Source organism: Lepidochelys kempii, chromosome 17, assembly GCF_965140285.1.
Source record: "Lepidochelys kempii isolate rLepKem1 chromosome 17, rLepKem1.hap1, whole genome shotgun sequence".
Taxonomy (NCBI): Eukaryota; Metazoa; Chordata; order Testudines; family Cheloniidae; genus Lepidochelys; species Lepidochelys kempii.
This window is the reverse complement of record NC_136396.1, coordinates 3134690-3152108: the sequence shown is the minus strand read 5'-3', so window position 1 is coordinate 3152108 and position 17419 is coordinate 3134690. Positions and strand designations below refer to the sequence as shown.

Here is a 17419-nt window from a genome sequence, read left to right as displayed (position 1 = left end):
AATGACATATACTACACCAGAGAGACAAAATGGGTGAGGCAATATCTTCTACGGGTCCAGCGTCTGCTGGGAGAGAGACAAGCTTTGGAGCTCTTCTTCAGGTCTGGGAAAGGTACTCCACACAAAAAATGCCAGGTGGAACAGATTGTTTCGCACAAGTAGTTAACACATATTGTAAGGCTGTGGCTTTCAACCTTTTTTTTTCCATTTGCGGACCCCCAAACAATTTCAAATGCAGGTGCTGACCCCTCTGGGAATCTTAGACAGTCTGCGGGGTCTGTGGATCACAGGTTGAAAACTACTATGTAAGGGATAGAGTTGCCGGCCCTCCAAGATTGTCCTGGAGCCTTTAATGAAAGATTATGTCCCGATGAAACCTCCAGGAATATGTTCAACCAAAATTGGCAATCCTAGTAAGGGACCATTCAAGGTAAAGTGTTTAGCAGAGTAAAGAGCTTAAATTCATCATTCTGCTAGACACAAAATCATGAACTGAACAGAGACACTGGATTTATGGCTTATTACCAAATCTGTAACCTACTAACCCCCTCTTTTTGCAGAGGTGTTAACAGGCCACTCTGCCTTGAATGGTCCCTCACAATATGTGCTTCTACTTATCCTAACCAATCTGTTCCACCTTGCATTTTCATGTAACACTAGAAGTACCTTTCCCAGACCGGAAGAAGAGTTCTGTGTGGCTCCAAAGCTTGTCTTTCTCATCAACAGAAGTTGAGCCCAGAAAAGATATTACCTCACCCACACCTTGTCTCTCTAATATCCTGGGACTGAAGCGGTTACAACTACACGGCATACACTGCACCAGAAAGTCTCATGACAAAGAGATCCGAACACAATTCTGAACTCAGAGGAGCACAGAGAGCCCCTGTGAAGTTAGTGGGAGCTTAGCACAGGCAGCCAAAGGTTTTCTAAAACCTGCCCTGAATTTTAGTGGGAGGATTACAAACAAATTAAGGAAGTTATAGCTTAAATTGCTCAAGAGCAGCTCAGGCTGAACCTTATCCTGAAAAAAGGGAAGGGAATTCAGAATGCAAGCTGCCATCCCGTCCCCTAACTTTTATGCCTAGATATGGGAGGCTGGACAATTTGCGACAGGACTGGCCAAAATCCCCTTAATATCTCAACCTATTGGGGTGAGTTATGTGCCAGTCCTTACTTAGACTGTCCTTGCTCTTGACAGTTGAAGTTAAAATGCTCCAGGTTATTTTGGTGCACCTGTTTATATTTAATTGGATCCTGTTCAACATCATCAGACTCCAGTTGAGAAGATGCCTTGAATAACGGATAACTCATGTATGTTCTGCTAAAAGGGATGATCTGCGGTGATCCAAGGTCTATTTATGATGATTTACCATGATAAATCCAACCAATGAAATCAGGTCATTTAGGGCTGTGGAGGTTGGCAGGAGGTAAATGTAGGTGACATCTGTGGGAATCTCATTTAATATTTCTCCACATAACAACAAAAACTTGATGTCAATTTCCCCCCTTAACTGACCTTGTTTACTCTCATATCCAGGTTTAAACTGACACCATCCGACAACGTGTTAAACTGCAGTTTAATAAAGTTCAGCCAAAGACTTTAACACTTTTTAACAGAAAGAAAAGGAGTTCTTGTGGCACCTTAGAGACTAACCAATTTATTTAAGCATAAGCTTTCGTGAGCTACAGCTCACTTCATCAGATGCATTTTTAACAGGGAAAACAAATAGCTCTGCATGACTGACCTGGAGATACCCCTCTACGGGCCAGTGGGGAGCTCAGTCTCCAGGGCCCACTCATTTCTTGGCCTCTCAACTGAAACTACAAACCAGGCTGTCAATTTTAATGGTGGTTCACATGTTATGACCACCTACATACTGGGAACTTGATTGGGTCCTACCAATCCCATTTCCATCTCCCTCCTTCTTGGGATTTCTACCATGCCCAGTCCAGTGGCATAGGTCACTGTACCACTGTCACAGGGGAACACTGTTTGCTCACTCCCCAAACTGGACTGGATTTGTCCTAGAGGTGAAAACCTCCATATCCTGTTACTGATACCTTATCCCCCACTAGGTCCTCTTTCATAGTCCTGGTTTTATTCTGAATTCACTAGCAGTGAAATTTAGAACACCTTAGCTGAGGCCCCTCACCACCTCTGGAATCCCGAATACATTAGCTGTGGCCCTGCACAATAATCTGACATCCTTCAGAATTACATTTGGAATCTGGTTTTATTTTTCTGCCCCCTAGAGAAATACATATTTTGTTACATTTGTAGGCAGCAAAGGTGACCTCAACTGGCAGGTTCTGTAACCAAATACAAACTACTAGAGGCTTACAGACTGCATCCCATACTAGAGCTCATGCTTAAAAGTAGTAATTTAATTTTAATTTCAAGCAGTAAATAGACACATACTGTCACTTCATCTCTCCTCTGGAACAGTTGTGTGTTCTAGCAATAGTTAAACTCTTCTAACCATGTAGAAGGATCTGCAGTCCCAGCTTTACAGCAGGCCTGCCGCCATGGGAGATACTTTTTTAAATAGCATTTATACAACAACATTCTGAATTGCCATAAGGTTTTTATAGCCCCATTAACTTGTTTATTGCTATTTAAACACTTAAAAAAAAAAGAGAGAGAGAGAGACACACAAATAATTGCAAATCAGAATCCACAATTACCAAAAACAGCAACAGTAGATTAGCAGCCAATCACCACCCCACAACAACAAAATGGCCAGACCACAAAAAACAGAAAACAAAGAACATCCCCCTTCTGTTTCCATCAAAGCCTCTTGCCCATCCTGCAGTTCCACATGCCCATATTCAGCAGTCTTCTTCAAGTAATCAGTCAAATGGGTGGATGTGCAGCATGTCCTGAAGGTCACCAAATCTGGACTATGGAAGGGACAGTAAATTCCAAAATCAACAGAAAAGTCATTCTCTTATAAACCATGGACTCCAGCTCAGCTACTTCATTGATTGTAACTGTGGCAATTTTGTACCAGAAGGGAGGCAACTCTCAGGTAGGGTTAGGTAGATCACAGTCCATCTAGGTCTTTATGGGTCAAACACCAACACTCCACATGGAAACCACTAAGCAGGCAGCGCTAATCCCAGAGCACTGGTGGCATGTGCGCATGGTAAATTTCTCCACTTCATCTGTGATGTAAGGTACTGCTTAATGTGAGTCAGGTGGCATTATCTGACCTTTTGGTTGTATGCCCTTTAGGCAAAGACCTTTTGTCTGTGTAAAATATCTAGAATACTTTTGGCCATACATAAACAAATACTAAAACTTTGATTCTGCAGTGAGAAATGTAGTTATCCTGGGAGGTCATGAATTCAGAATTGTGAATCCAGTACAGGATTGGAGTTTGGAGAGAAGGATAAATCCACAATTTTAAAAACAGAAGAAACCAGGGGCATGGAAATTTAGAGAGAGCCACAAAAAATAGATACCTTAGAGACTAACCAATTTATTTGAGCATAAGCTTTCGTGAGCTACAGCTCACTTCATCGGATGCATACTGTGGAAAGTGTAAAAGATCTTTTTATACACGCAAAGCATGAAAAAACACCTCCCCCCACCCCACTCTCCTGCTGGTAATAGCTCATCTAAAGTGACCACTCTCCTTACAATGTGCATGATAATCAAGGTGAGCCATTTCCAGCACAAATCCACGGTTTAACAAGAGCGTCTGGGGTGGGGGGGAGGGTAGGAAAAAACAAGGGGAAATAGGTTACCTTGCATAATGACTTAGCCACTCCCAGTCTCTATTCAAGCCTAAGTTAATTGTATCCAATTTGCAAATGAATTCCAATTCAACAGTTTCTCGCTGGAGTCTGGATTTGAAGTTTTTTTGTTGTAATATTGCAACTTTCACGTCTTTAATCGCGTGACCAGAGAGATTGAAGTGTTCTCCGACTGGTTTATGAATGTTATAATTCTTGATATCTGATATGTGTCCATTTATTCTTTTACGTAGAGACTGTCCAGTTTGACCAATGTACATGGCAGAGGGGCATTGCTGGCACATGATGGCATAGATCACATTGGTGGATGTGCAGGTGAACGAGCCTCTGATAGTGTGGCTGATGTTATTAGGCCCTGTGATGGTGTCCCCTGAATAGATATGTGGGCACAGTTTTTGTCCTTACCCATAACTATTTTACATTTGGGGACAATGTATACCTTCAGATCAGCAACACTGCTATGGGTACCCACATGGCCCCACAGTATGCCAACATTTTTATGGCCGACTTAGAACAACGCTTCTTCAGCTCTCGTCCCCTAATGCCCCTACTCTACTTGCGCTATATTGATGACATCTTCATCATCTGGACCCATGGAAAAGAAGCCCTTGAGGAATTCTACCATGATTTCAACAATTTCCATCCCACCATCAACCTCAGCCTGGTCCAGTCCACAAAAGAGATCCACTTCCTGGACACTACAGTGCTAATAAACGATGGTCACAAGCACCACCCTATACCGGAAACCTACTGACCGCTATTCCTACCTACATGGCTCCAGCTGTCACCCTGACCACACCACACGATCCATCGTCTACAGCCAAGCTCTGCGATACAACCGCATTTTCTCCAACCCCTCAGACAGAGACAAACACCTACAAGATCTCTATCAAGCATTCTTACAACTACAATATCCACCTGCGGAAGTGAAGAAACAGATTGATAGAGCCAGAAGAGTTCCCAGAAGTCACCTACTACAGGACAGGCCTAACAAAGAAAATAACAGAACGCCACTAGCCGTCACCTTCAGCCCCCAACTAAAACCCCTCCAATGCATTATTAAGGATCTACAACCTATCCTGAAGGATGACCCAACACTCTCACAAATCTTGGGAGACAGGCCAGTCCTTGCCTACAGACAGCCCCCCAACCTGAAGCAAATACTCACCAACAACCACATACCACACAACAGAACCACTCACCCAGAAACCTATCCTTGCAACAAAGCCCGTTGCCAACTGTGCCCACATATCTATTCAGGGGACACCATCGCAGGGCCTAATAACATCAGCCACACTATCAGAGGCTCGTTCACCTGCACATCCACCAATGTGATCTATGCCATCATGTGCCAGCAATGCCCCTCTGCCATGTACATTGGTCAAACTGGACAGTCTCTACGTAAAAGAATAAATGGACACATATCAGATATCAAGAATTATAACATTCATAAACCAGTCGGAGAACACTTCAATCTCTCTGGTCACGCGATTAAAGACGTGAAAGTTGCAATATTACAACAAAAAAACTTCAAATCCAGACTCCAGCGAGAAACTGTTGAATTGGAATTCATTTGCAAATTGGATACAATTAACTTAGGCTTGAATAGAGACTGGGAGTGGCTAAGTCATTATGCAAGGTAACCTATTTCCCCTTGTTTTTTCCTACCCTCCCCCCCAGCCCAGACGCTCTTGTTAAACCGTGGATTTGTGCTGGAAATGGCCCACCTTGATTATCATGCACATTGTAAGGAGAGTGGTCACTTTAGATAAGCTATTACCAGCAGGAGAGTGGGTTTGTGTGTGGGGGGGAGGGGGTTTGAGAAAACCTGGATTTGTGCTGGAAATGGCCCAACTTGATTATCAAATCACTTTGTAAGGCGAGTGATCACTTTAGATAAGCTATTACCAGCAGGAGAGTGGGGTGGGGGGAGGTATTTTTTCATGCTTTGCGTGTATAAAAAGATCTTTTACACTTTCCACAGTATGCATCCGATGAAGTGAGCTGTAGCTCACAAAAGCTTATGCTCAGATAAATTGGTTAGTCTCTAAGGTGCCACAAGTACTCCTTTTCTTTTTACGTATACAGACTAACACGGCTGTTACTCTGAAAAAAATAGATAGGTGCATGCTCAAGAAGAACAGAACTGATGTTCCTCCCACTGTTTAGAGGTCCTGCTCTAAGCAACATACCAGTCAGATTTAGACATCCTGATCAGACAAGTCACAAACCAACGAGTTTGTTATACTATCCTCAGACTAAGCCGGCTGGATAAAGTGAGTCGGACATGGTTTGCTGCAGGCTTCATCGCTACATTGAGGACAGACTGTTTGTTACAGAATGTACTTTAAAGACAAAGATCAACACCAGACTCTCCATTACAGGAAGCATCCCGTAGTCCAAGTAGCACAGACAGTATCTGAGGGTACTTGGGTCCCATACACCCTACAGCTGGACACATCCAAGGCCTTAGCATGAATCTCGGGCACCGTTAAAACACAGTCAGGTCCCATTTGCACTGTAACTAAGACTGGCCCATGTTTTCATTCTGCCCAGGGACATTTATGTACGTTAACTTGGAAGCAAATATCACACTAAAGAACTGGGACATCCAAGTCCGAAATAAGTCTTTTAAAAATCATCTTAAAAGCTCTGAAGTTTTGGTGGGTTAGACACTTGTCCTAACGTGCAATCAGTTCTCTCTGAGGTACAGGCTTGAATGGTCTCTGATTGGTGTGGTATTTCAGCACCACTGAGGCCAGGAGATTTTACTTTACTGCAGACTACACAATGAATTCTGGTTTTCTTCAACAGGAAATAATATTGACCAGAGGGATTGCATCAGTCAACATAAACTCTTGGGTCAATAAATCTTGACACTGAGCCATTCAGACATCTGCTTCTTGCTTTGTCATATGAAAGAATGGTGGAAGTGTGTCCTGGGTAGTAAAGCACAGCAGAGTGCGCAGCTGACAATACGTACAAAAAGTAATCGTGGAGTCCTAGCAGACACCCCTGAAATCTAACATTCTAGCAGGGTCAAGGCTGGAGATCAACAATCCTTAATTAATTAATGCATCCGATGAAGTGAGCTGTAGCCCATGAAAGCTTATGCTCAAATAAATGTGTTAGTCTCTGAGGTGCCACAAGTCCTCCTTTTCTTTTTGTGAATACAGACTAACACGGCTGCTACTCTGAAACCAATCCTTAATTTGACAATGATGGGAAATATTTAGGTTAGAATGGTTCTAACATCTTGATGGGGAGAGTCAAGTGAAACAAGCAGTGGCAACCCAAGCCCATGGCAAGGGGTGAGCTGTGGGGGTTTTAGATGTAGCCACCAGAAACAGAAGTAATGGAGACAACAATGATGCTATTTATAGGAGCTTGCAGCTCAAACCATGGATAGTAAAGAAAACGGGGTGTAGACCAGTGATTAATTTCCAGCATGATGCATAGGTAGCAAGTTGTATAAATTCCCCCATGAGGGACATGTGGCTGGACCCCAAGGGGCTGATTAGCCTTCTACACATATAACTTTTCCCCAAGTACTAAAATTAGGAGAGAGAGAGAGAGAGCGCGAGAGAGCGCGCACAAACACACGCAACTACCGGAGTCAAGTACCTGGTGGACAGATATCCAGGTCACAAAGCCATCATCCCAGCTAGCACAAAGGGGTTGGCAGACTCTGCAGAGTCCCAGGGCTCTCCTGGGCAATGTTGAGGCACGCTGACTGGGAACCATACGGGAGTCAACTACCAATGCCTGTGCTGTACCTGATCTGTGGATTGATAGTAGCCCAGGGCTGTTACACTGCCCCTGCCACCAGCACTGGATAGAGCCATGTGAAGGCAGACTATTCTACAAAAGGCCGTGTCTGTACCATGCACAATGTCAGGTGCCAAAGAAGCAGGGACTCGCAGCAGCAAACAACAAAATGGGCCATACTGTCCTCATTGAAACTCAGAAGAGCGAGCAAATCTGGTATTTTCCACCAAGTCACAAAATAAATCTTTGTGACCAGGACACTTTGAGGTCATGACCAAATTCGTGGGACCAAACTGCAGCCTTCCAAGAATTCATCTGTAAAGCTGCAGTCAACCCCTCCCTCTTCCATTAGAGCATTAAATCCTCTGAAAAGCAGTTGGAAAACTAGCGAGGAATGCATTGCACCCTCCCGATAGGCATACTTGGTAGGCCAGGCTAGCTTTGACTTCCTTTCTTTTTTTCTATCCCATTCTCGGAGTAACACACTGGCACCCTGACAAGCCATATTGGCTGTGATACATCTAGGCCTGGAGAATTAGTCTTAAGGACAATTTCTCTTCAAATTAGCTGGAGAAAAGCTGATAATTAACCTAAAACAGGTAATCATGGGGTCACATTAACCCTGCTCTATAACTTTCCTGAAGGTGACTGGATAAGAAACAAAAAAAACCCAAGACATTTGTGGTATTCTAGGGAGAATCCAGCACGTTCCCCTTCTATTTAGATGGTGTCCCTAGCTGGGCTGCTATGATCTTTGCTGGCATGTTTACAGCTGTAATGGATCTTCCCTATTTGTGTTAGTTTGAGCCAATTAACTGTCAACATATTTAGTGAGTCAAGTCATTAAGGTCCTTAAGGTTTAGCATTTCAGCATCCCCTCCACACACTTGAATCCTTTTAACTGGCTCAGAGCCCAGTGGGCAGACATGTGCCAACAAAATTATTTCCATGGGAATACATAGCAGACAGAGAAGTTCTCTTTCATTTCAGGAGCTGTTTTAAAAATAAGTCATGGGCAAAGCATTAAAACATTAATATAAATATATTAAAGCAAATCTGAATTGTTTAGCTGCCGCACAAGAGCAGGGCAGCAATAAAGTGAACAAAGGAGAACACTACAACAAACATAGGTCAGCAAATGCCAGTTCCTTCATGTTAACTGCTATGAGTTGACTGCAGACAGGCACCGATGTGCCTCATAAAGAGACTGGGTGTGCTGTTATCCACAACAAAGTCAGTTATCAGAGGCCCTGTCACAGAGTCCTAAAATTCATTGCACTAATTCTGTTCCCTGTGCATTCCAATTATGCAAGAATGCTAGTTATTAGGGGTCATTAAATGGATCCTAGACTAGGTCCACAAAAGTAATACTAGCTGTGATGGGTTCCCCCCAGGGTACCCCCTGGAACTGGGGTACCACTGAGTCCACCTGACCCACCAGCCTGGCCTCTCTTTACACTGTCCTACTGTGACAGGCCCTCAAGCTCCCTCCAGCACACATACAGGTAGGGACACACCCAGCTTCAGCTACATACAGATGCTGAGATCAGCTCTATATGGGAAGGCTCAGCTAAGGCACCTCCCAGTTCCTAAGGCACGCACCTACTTCTGGAGTGTAAACCCAAAATTACACCATCTTGCGCTGCACAGCCAATTGTACAGTGTAAGATCATGAAATTCACCCTCTCCCTCAATGTGGAGAGGAATATACACAGCTTTTGCCCCAAGTTATGATTTCCACACACTGGTTTTAGACAAAACAAAACAAGTTTATTAACTACAAAAGATAGATTGTAGGTGATTATAAGGGATAGCAAAAAGACCAAAGCAGATTACCTAACAAATAAACAAAAACACAAGCTAAGCTTAATATACCAAAGAGACTGGATATGAGTAGCAAATTCTCACCCTAACTGTTGATTTAGGCAGTTTGCAGAGATTCTTGAGGGCAAGCTGCACTTGCTTGCAGCTTAAAACACCAAGTATTCCTGTCACAGGCTAGAAATCCCTCTAGCCTAGATTCAGCCCTTCTCCCCTAGTCCAGTCCTTGTTCCTCAGGTGTTTTTAGGCATCTCACTGGGTGGGGAATCAGTGAAGAACCATGATGATCTCACTCCCCTGCCTTAAATAGCTTTTGCACATGGCGAGAACCGTTTGTTTCCCCTCTTGGTTCCCACACCTGGTTAGTGAAAAAACACAGGTATTCCAAGATGGAGTCCAGTACCAGGTGATGTGGTCACATGCCCCTGCAGGGACACAGCAGCCATGACTCAGAGGCTGTTCGTAGCATCCTCAGGAAGGCTCCCCAGTGGAAGATTAGCATCTTCTAAGACCTATTGTTCTCCCTAATGGCCCTTTCCAGCCAGCCATCTAGACTGATTGAATTCTGTCTAGTGGGCGTTCCACAGCTGTAAACGCATTTGTAATAGATGCATAGACAATATTCCTAACTTCAGATACCAAAATGATACATGCATACAAATAGAATAATCATATTCAGTGAATCATAACCTTTTCAATGATATCTTACATGACTAATCTTGCATAAAATACATCATAATTATGCCATGATCATATCAATAATATTACTATGAAGAATATAGGGCATAATGCCACACTCGTATTGCATGCCACCTCCAAAGAGGGTCTAGCAGTAGACCCTTTTGGCCTAGGGAAAACAGGGAATGAGACCTAGATCCTAAAATGTTATCTTGAGAATTTGGTTTCATGCTATCAGGGTCATTGTCATTTATGCATTAAGAAAAGAGGGTGTCCCCACCAGCAGCAGAATTAATTCCTTACTCAGGTAGCTCAAAGTATCTACCAAGCAACCCACTTCAAGAGGGAGTAGAAAGAAAGGCCAAGGAAGAAAAATACCTGGAAATTCAAAATTTCACTTTATGGGAATGGATGCAAATAACTCCATCTATTAACTTTTCTCGGTATTTACACTAGAACTGAACATACAAGTCCGAATATTTTGGCTAAGACTAAGGATAAAGACAAAGGAATGGTGACAAGGAGGGAACTCAAAGGGATATGCCACATTTCATCCACTGTCTGTGCAGTCAGTGTTCAAGGCTGAGAGTTTTCTACACCTGTAAAATTAAATGGTGGTTTCCATGTGAGCTTTAACTCCCTTTTATCTCCCTTTTGCAGATGAAATGTGTAAAAGTGTGAACTGAAAGAAGGACCGTCACTTTACATTTTAAGGGTCAGGGCGCAAAAAAGGATGCTTAAAGTTGGGCACCTAAACATCTGGGCCCCCACCTTTTGAAATGTTTGGCCTTGGCAATTAGATTAAATCATGCCTAGAAAATTAGAGGTGAAAACATAAAGCTGATCCTTATAATAATACTTTGTCTTCATCAGTGTGTGTCAATATGAGCATGCAGATATATATATATATGTGCCTATATATTAGCATATGCTTGTGAGTCAGGGAGTGGAGCTATGGGTGCCTGTACATGTTCAAGTTATTTAGGGATTTTCTACCTTGAAAGCTCCAAAGGGATTTTTGATTTTTCCTTGGTATTCTGTTTCTAGAGCTAGAGCCTCTTTTTCTCCAGGAAAGACTGCAATGGTATTGGAGCCACTGATTGCATCTGTGGCAGATGGCAGAATCCAGCTACATTTCCAGATGAAGCTTTCCAGCATATTTACTGTCCCAGGGAAATGCCAAATGGGATCAATCATTTGGTTTCTAGTGAGGTCTTGTCATATAACAGCACGTACCAATGTCATTAGTTTCTCTCACATGCCACAATCTGTACCTTTTACAGGAAAAAAAAGACGGCAATTTGACTTAATTCAAGGTGCATCAACCCTGCTGCAGACTCAGAGCAGCCTTTGATGTGACAGATCACAAGAAACAGACACTATCAAAACTTGATGTATGGTGGGTAAAAGGACCCTAAGCTCAAACAGCCCTTCAAACAGAATCACTTTCCTTTTTTCAGCTCTAATTGGGGCCCATTAGCATTTTCTGGAAAATTTAATTGCCAGCTAGATTTGTCAAGGAGTTTTTAAAGCCATTTATTTAAAAAATAAAAATAAAAAAACCCCTGTTTTGAAGCATCTGACCATTGAAAGAAGGATTCTAGTCCAGCCCAGGTTTACATTAGCACACAGTCACTCTATGTCATGAAACAACACACTGGGTGACACAGACATAGACCTCTGGGAACCTCAAGTCTTGAGTACTCTTGTTTCTGAAAGGAAAGAGAGATGCCTCAGTGGATTAACAGAGGAAATGCGACAAACCATCAGACAATGGTGTGCGATTCCTCTCTAATGCTAATCCTCAGTGAGCCCTTCTGGTCTGGGTTTCCCAGGGGATAGCCCATGTCAAACCTAATATCCTTTCCCATAGCACTAGGGAAAGTAAGGGAAGAGACCTAGGTCACCCTCATAGAGCCAGGCTCCACCTCTTCTAAAGACCAGCACTGCCAACACAGAAAAGCTCTAAGCAGTGACATCTGGGAGGAAAACCAGTTAAAAAAAAAAGGTGTGTCCTAGTTATTTATTTAGCAAGTTTTAACAAGTTTATAAATCCCTGCCATGTAAACATAAAAACCCAAACAATCATTACAAGAGTTCACTTTTCTTTAAAGAGACATGATACACAAATATAGTTATCACATCTTTCTATTTACCAGGGTATTACCACATTACAGAGCGAGCATCATTACAACACCAAAAATATTGGGACACATGTCTTAACTTCAGTGGAAACTAGGGAACTCAGAGAGCCCTTGGGAGGGACTACTGGAGTAATGATAAACGTTTGGTTAAAAAAGGATTGTCCTTCCTAAATAGGGTCAATGAAACTGTGTGTGGGCACCAAATATTTATTCAACTGGAAGGCAACTCTGCCAACTTGGCAGGAAGCTGAGGGGTATACTAAATTTGCACAAAAAGGATCAAATTGCAGTCTCTCATAATCAATAATGCCTGCTCAGGCCAAAATGGGCAGTTGCATGCTGGGAGTCAGTCAACACATTGAATAGAAGAGTGGCTGCAGGCCATGCTGTAGAACTCTGTGGGTTGCATTTGGCCCTGGGCCCTACTTTGGCCATCACTGGCTACACTAACTTTCGTTAAAACACAATGAAGGGTGTCTAAAGAAAAGAAAAAGACAAAAACTTGACAGTGGTGTGGGATGGAAGCATAAAGCCTTCAGCTTCCAAACAACCCTGTCTGGTGTACATCTGTATCAATTACCTCTTAAAAGAGTGAGGTCATTTAAACATCATTTATTATGCAGCTTCGTTTACTATGCTAACAATGTAGCATCCTGACATTGATACTTCTGCCCAAGTGACCTGTGGGTTGTATTCATTTTAGTGGGATGCCGGACATATGAAGGATAATTTAAACTCTTAATTTCCTTAGCGTTTGCCTTAAAGATATCTCTATGTTGGTGCAGGCTCTGGTCATTACAGTTAATCAACACAGCAGGCAGGCACAGACAGCAATGCACTTGTTCTGTTGCCTTCACTGAGAAAGTGTGCTTATTATTGCTTCTTTGGTTTAAGGAATAAAAACAAATAGCCAAAAGGTTTCTGATCAAAGAGAGCATAGATTCCAGCAAGCTCCTGGGGTAGTATCTCATTGGAGATGAAAGGGCTGGTTCAGAAAGACATTCTGAAGCCTGTAGGGTAAAGATGAGCCAGATGGGTTTGTCTCCATGCAGGTATATTTTAGTCTCTGGGAGCTAGGTAGATAGGAGAGAGAAGTCTTTGGGATTTCCTATTTCCCTTACTGAGGGCCATCTATGCTCACCTGAAATTTTTCCTAGCAGAAGATATTCCTATCTATTTATTATAGGGTCAAAATATGGCTGCCACCACGTAGAGGCATTAGCAGTGGTGGAGGAGAGAAGAGGGGACTGGGCAGTCCTCCCCCAAACACTCCCATGCATGCAGGAGTCATAAATGTTGCTGCTGCCTAAACACCCTGATGGCAAACGGGGAGGGGTAGATGCTGCTACACCTGTTCTGTACTGGTGAGGGCAACCCTCACTTCCCAGTGTTCCTGGTGCCCCCTGGGCTTCCCCTGGCCTTCACTGGCACAACACCCTTCCTACCACCACTGCTTCTCCTCCTCCACAGCATGGCTCAAGTTTTAGAGCCATAACTGAGCCTGTAGTTCAGGGGTGAGCAAACTTTTTGGCCCAAGGGCCACATCTGGGTATGGAAATTATATGGCAGGCCATGAATGCTCATGAAATTGGGGTTGGTGTGCAGAAGGGGGTAAAGGCTCTGGGGTGGGGCCAGAAATGAGGAGTTCAAGGTGCAGGCGGGGGCTCCGGGCTGGGACATGAGGTTGGGGTGCAGGGGGGAGCAAGGGCTCTGGGGTGGGGCTGGGGATGAGGGTTTTGGGGTGTAGGAGGGTGCCCCAGGCTGGGACCAAAGGGTTTGGAGTGTGGGATGGGGCTCCGGGCTGGGGCAAGGGTTTGGGGCACAGGATTGTGTGGGCTCTGGCTGGGGGTGCAGGCTCTGGGGTGGGGCTGAGGAGTTTGGGGTTCAGAAGGGTGCACTGGGCTAGGATCGAGGGGTTCAGAGGGTGGGAGGGGGATCAGAGCTGGGGCAGGGGGTTGGGGTTCGGGAGGGGCTCAGGGTGCAGGCTCTGGGTGGCACTTACCTCAAGCAACTCCCAGAAGCAGCGGCCACGTCCCCCCTCCGGCTCTATACGGAGCTGTTCTCAGGCGGCTCTGCACGGTGCCCTGTCCACAGGTGCCACCGTTGCAGCTCCCATTGGCCACAGTTCCCAGCCCATGGGAGCTGCGGGGGTGGCGCTTGGGGCGGGGGCAGTGTGTGGAGCCCCCTGGCTGCCCCTATGTGTAGGAGCTAGAGGGAGGACATACTGCTGCTTCCAGGAGCCGCACCATGCGTGCACGGAGCAGCCCCCAACACTGCTCCCTGGCTGGAGCGTGGGAGCGAGACAAGCCCCAGACCCTGCTCCCCTGCGGGACCTCGAGGGCCAGATTAAATCGGCTGGCCGGCCAGCTGTGGCCCATGGGCTGTAGTTTGCCTACACCAGCTATAGTTGGTAAAGTGCTCAGAATCTCTATAAAACATGAGATAGTAGCAACAGCTAAAATCATCTTGTGGATCTCAAACTCAGACAAACCTTTAGTGGGGAGGCAAAGAGTTCTACTGAAAAACAGATGTGGTTTTTTTAGGTGAGGTGAATAGCTCTTTAGAGGTTCAGGCTTCACCCATGAGCAAACAAATGAGCCAACAAAGCAGCCTAGCAAAATAAACAAACCCGCCCTGCTATTTACATTAGGAGATTAATTGATGCGGAGTACTGCAGCTGACAGAACTTGATATCAACGAGTATCATCTCTCCATCCTGCCCAGAGCTTTCAGCTCAGCTCTGCACATGCCCAGCCCAGTCACACTCCCTATTTTCATCTGGCTTCTCTCACTCAGCACAAAAACAAATGCACACAAGATGACATTTGGAAAGATGAGTGTTTCAGTTGATGAACCTCCCAGGTAATAGCTGCTGCTGCTGCTGGAAATGCAGGGGGAGGGAAGTAAAGCAGAGAGATTAAACTTAACAGTCCTTTGGAGAATTTACAAGTGGAATCCAGAAAGTTTATAAACTGGGATTCTGCAGAAAACTATAGGGAACAGAGCCAAGATTTCCACTGATTTGCTGTGTAACCTTGGGCAAGTCACAGCACCTTCTGTGCCTCAGTTTCTCCATTTGTACAGTGAGGCCAATATGTGACACTCCTTCAAGGTAAGTAAATGACTTAGGCCATGTCTACACTAGCACTTATGTCAGACAAAATTTTGTAACTCAGGGATGTAACACCCCCTCACCCAGGGTGACATAAGTTTTGCTGGCATACACGTTCACAGTGCTGTGTTGGAGGGTGATGCTCTACCACCAACATAGTTACTGCTGTTTGTTGAGCTGGTTTTATTATGTTGACGGGAGAGCTCTCTCCCATCAGCATAACACGGCTACACAAGCATTCTTACAGCAGCACAGTTATCAGTACAGCTGTGTCGCGGTAAGCTTGTAAGTATAGACATGGCCTTAGTATGTAACACGCTTTGATATCTTCTGATGGGCGGTAGCGGAGTTCAAGGTTATTATAACGTGTTGTCCCCCCTTTAAGTACATCCCTGATGTACTGGAATACCACTGAGCCTGCCTGTTCCGCCAGCTGGGCCCCCTTTACCCTGTCTTGCTGAGCCAGGCTCTTAAGGCTCCTCTAGCACACACACACATGCAGGGCCACACCCAGCTGCAGAAAGACACAGACTCCGAGATCAGCTCTGGGAAGGCTCAGCTTAAGGGACTTGCCCCAGCACTCAGGTGCCCACCTCCCTTGGCGTGTAGACCCAAAGGTATATTGTCTTGCGCTGCATAGAAAGATCTGCACAGTGCAAGCTCATAAAAATTTGCCCTCTCCCTCAATGTGAAGAGAGATATACAGAGCTTCTTGCCCCCTCCCCCCAGACTGCACAAACTGGGTTTAATAAACAAAACAAATTTATTAACTATAAAAGGCAGATTTTAAGTGATAATAAGGGATAGCAAATAGAACAAGGCAGATTAATGAGCAAATAAAAGAAAACACACATACTAAGTTTAAGATCTTAAAGAGACTATTTTTGAGAAGTAATTTCTCCCCCTAAATGTTATTTTAGGCAAGTTGCAGAGTTTCTGTAGCTTAGAGTTCCAGTTATTTCTTCTTACAGTCTGTACCCCTGTCTCAGGCTGGACTCACCCCTGCCTTCCTCCTCAGGCCAGTTCCTTTGTCCCTGCAGGTACTTTCAGCAGTCTTTCTTCTTAGGTAGGCAATGGAGGAGAGTCCTGTTTGCCTTCCTCTCCAGTTTTAAATACTATTTACATAAGGCAGGAATCTTTTGTTTCCCAAACTTGATCTCTCCCTCTTCTTAGTGGAAAATTACTAGAAGTCCAAGATAGTGCTTAGTATCAGGTGACAGGACCACCTGACTAAGGCCTTGTCTACACTGCCACTTTACAGCGCTGCAACTTTCTCGCTCAGGGGTGTGAAAAAACACACCCCGGAGCGCTGTAACATGGCAGTGTAGACAGTGCACCAGCACTAGGAGCTATTCCCCTTGTGGAAGTATTTTTTTTTAATAGCGCTGGAAGAGCGCTGATGCCATGACTACACAGCCACGTAACGTTGGTAGTGAAGACATGCCCCTAGTAGCATCACAGATACCTCCCAGGACGACTCTCAGGAAGGAGAGAGATTAGTATCTTCATCCGATGAAGTGAGCTGTAGCTCACGAAAGCTTATGCTCAAATAAATTTGTTAGTCTCTAAGGTGCCACAAGTACTCCTTTTCTTTTTGTGGATACAGACTAACACGGCTGCTACTCTGAAACCTTCACAGTCTTGTTTCTTCTTAACGGCCCATCAAGGCTGATGGCCTGTTGTCTGATGGGTGTCCCCAGATACACACCTAGTTGTAATGGTTACATAGCGCACATTCCTAACTTTAGATACAGAAATGATACATGTATACAAATTGGATAATCACACTCAGCAAACCATAACCGTTCTAATGATATCTAACATGAGCCATTTTGCATGAAGTATATCTTAGTTATGCCATATTCATATCATAACCATATTTCTATGAAGAATGTGGGGTATAATGTCAGTTAATATTTAGTTTCATTTGTAAACCTAAAAAACTTCATTGTTTGGGAAAGGCTGACCTTCCTGTAACCCTGAGATCCAAGGACCCCAAAATTTACCAGCTTGGGTATACACCTTTATAGTTACACCTTTTCAACCAATTTATTTACTGCTTAGCTTGGTAGATGCAAACATTACACAGGCATTTCCAAAGACCCTCCCCCATTCTCCTCCAGCTCCTTTTGTTACA

The 17419-nt window shown here is 44.3% G+C and overlaps 1 protein-coding gene across 8 annotated transcripts in view; it reads right to left on the bottom strand.

The window, feature by feature from the left end:
• The window catches only part of SPECC1 (sperm antigen with calponin homology and coiled-coil domains 1), a 171964-nt gene that overhangs the window by 112563 nt on the left and 41982 nt on the right, over positions 1 to 17419 (bottom strand). The gene's annotated exons all lie outside the window — the stretch shown is intronic.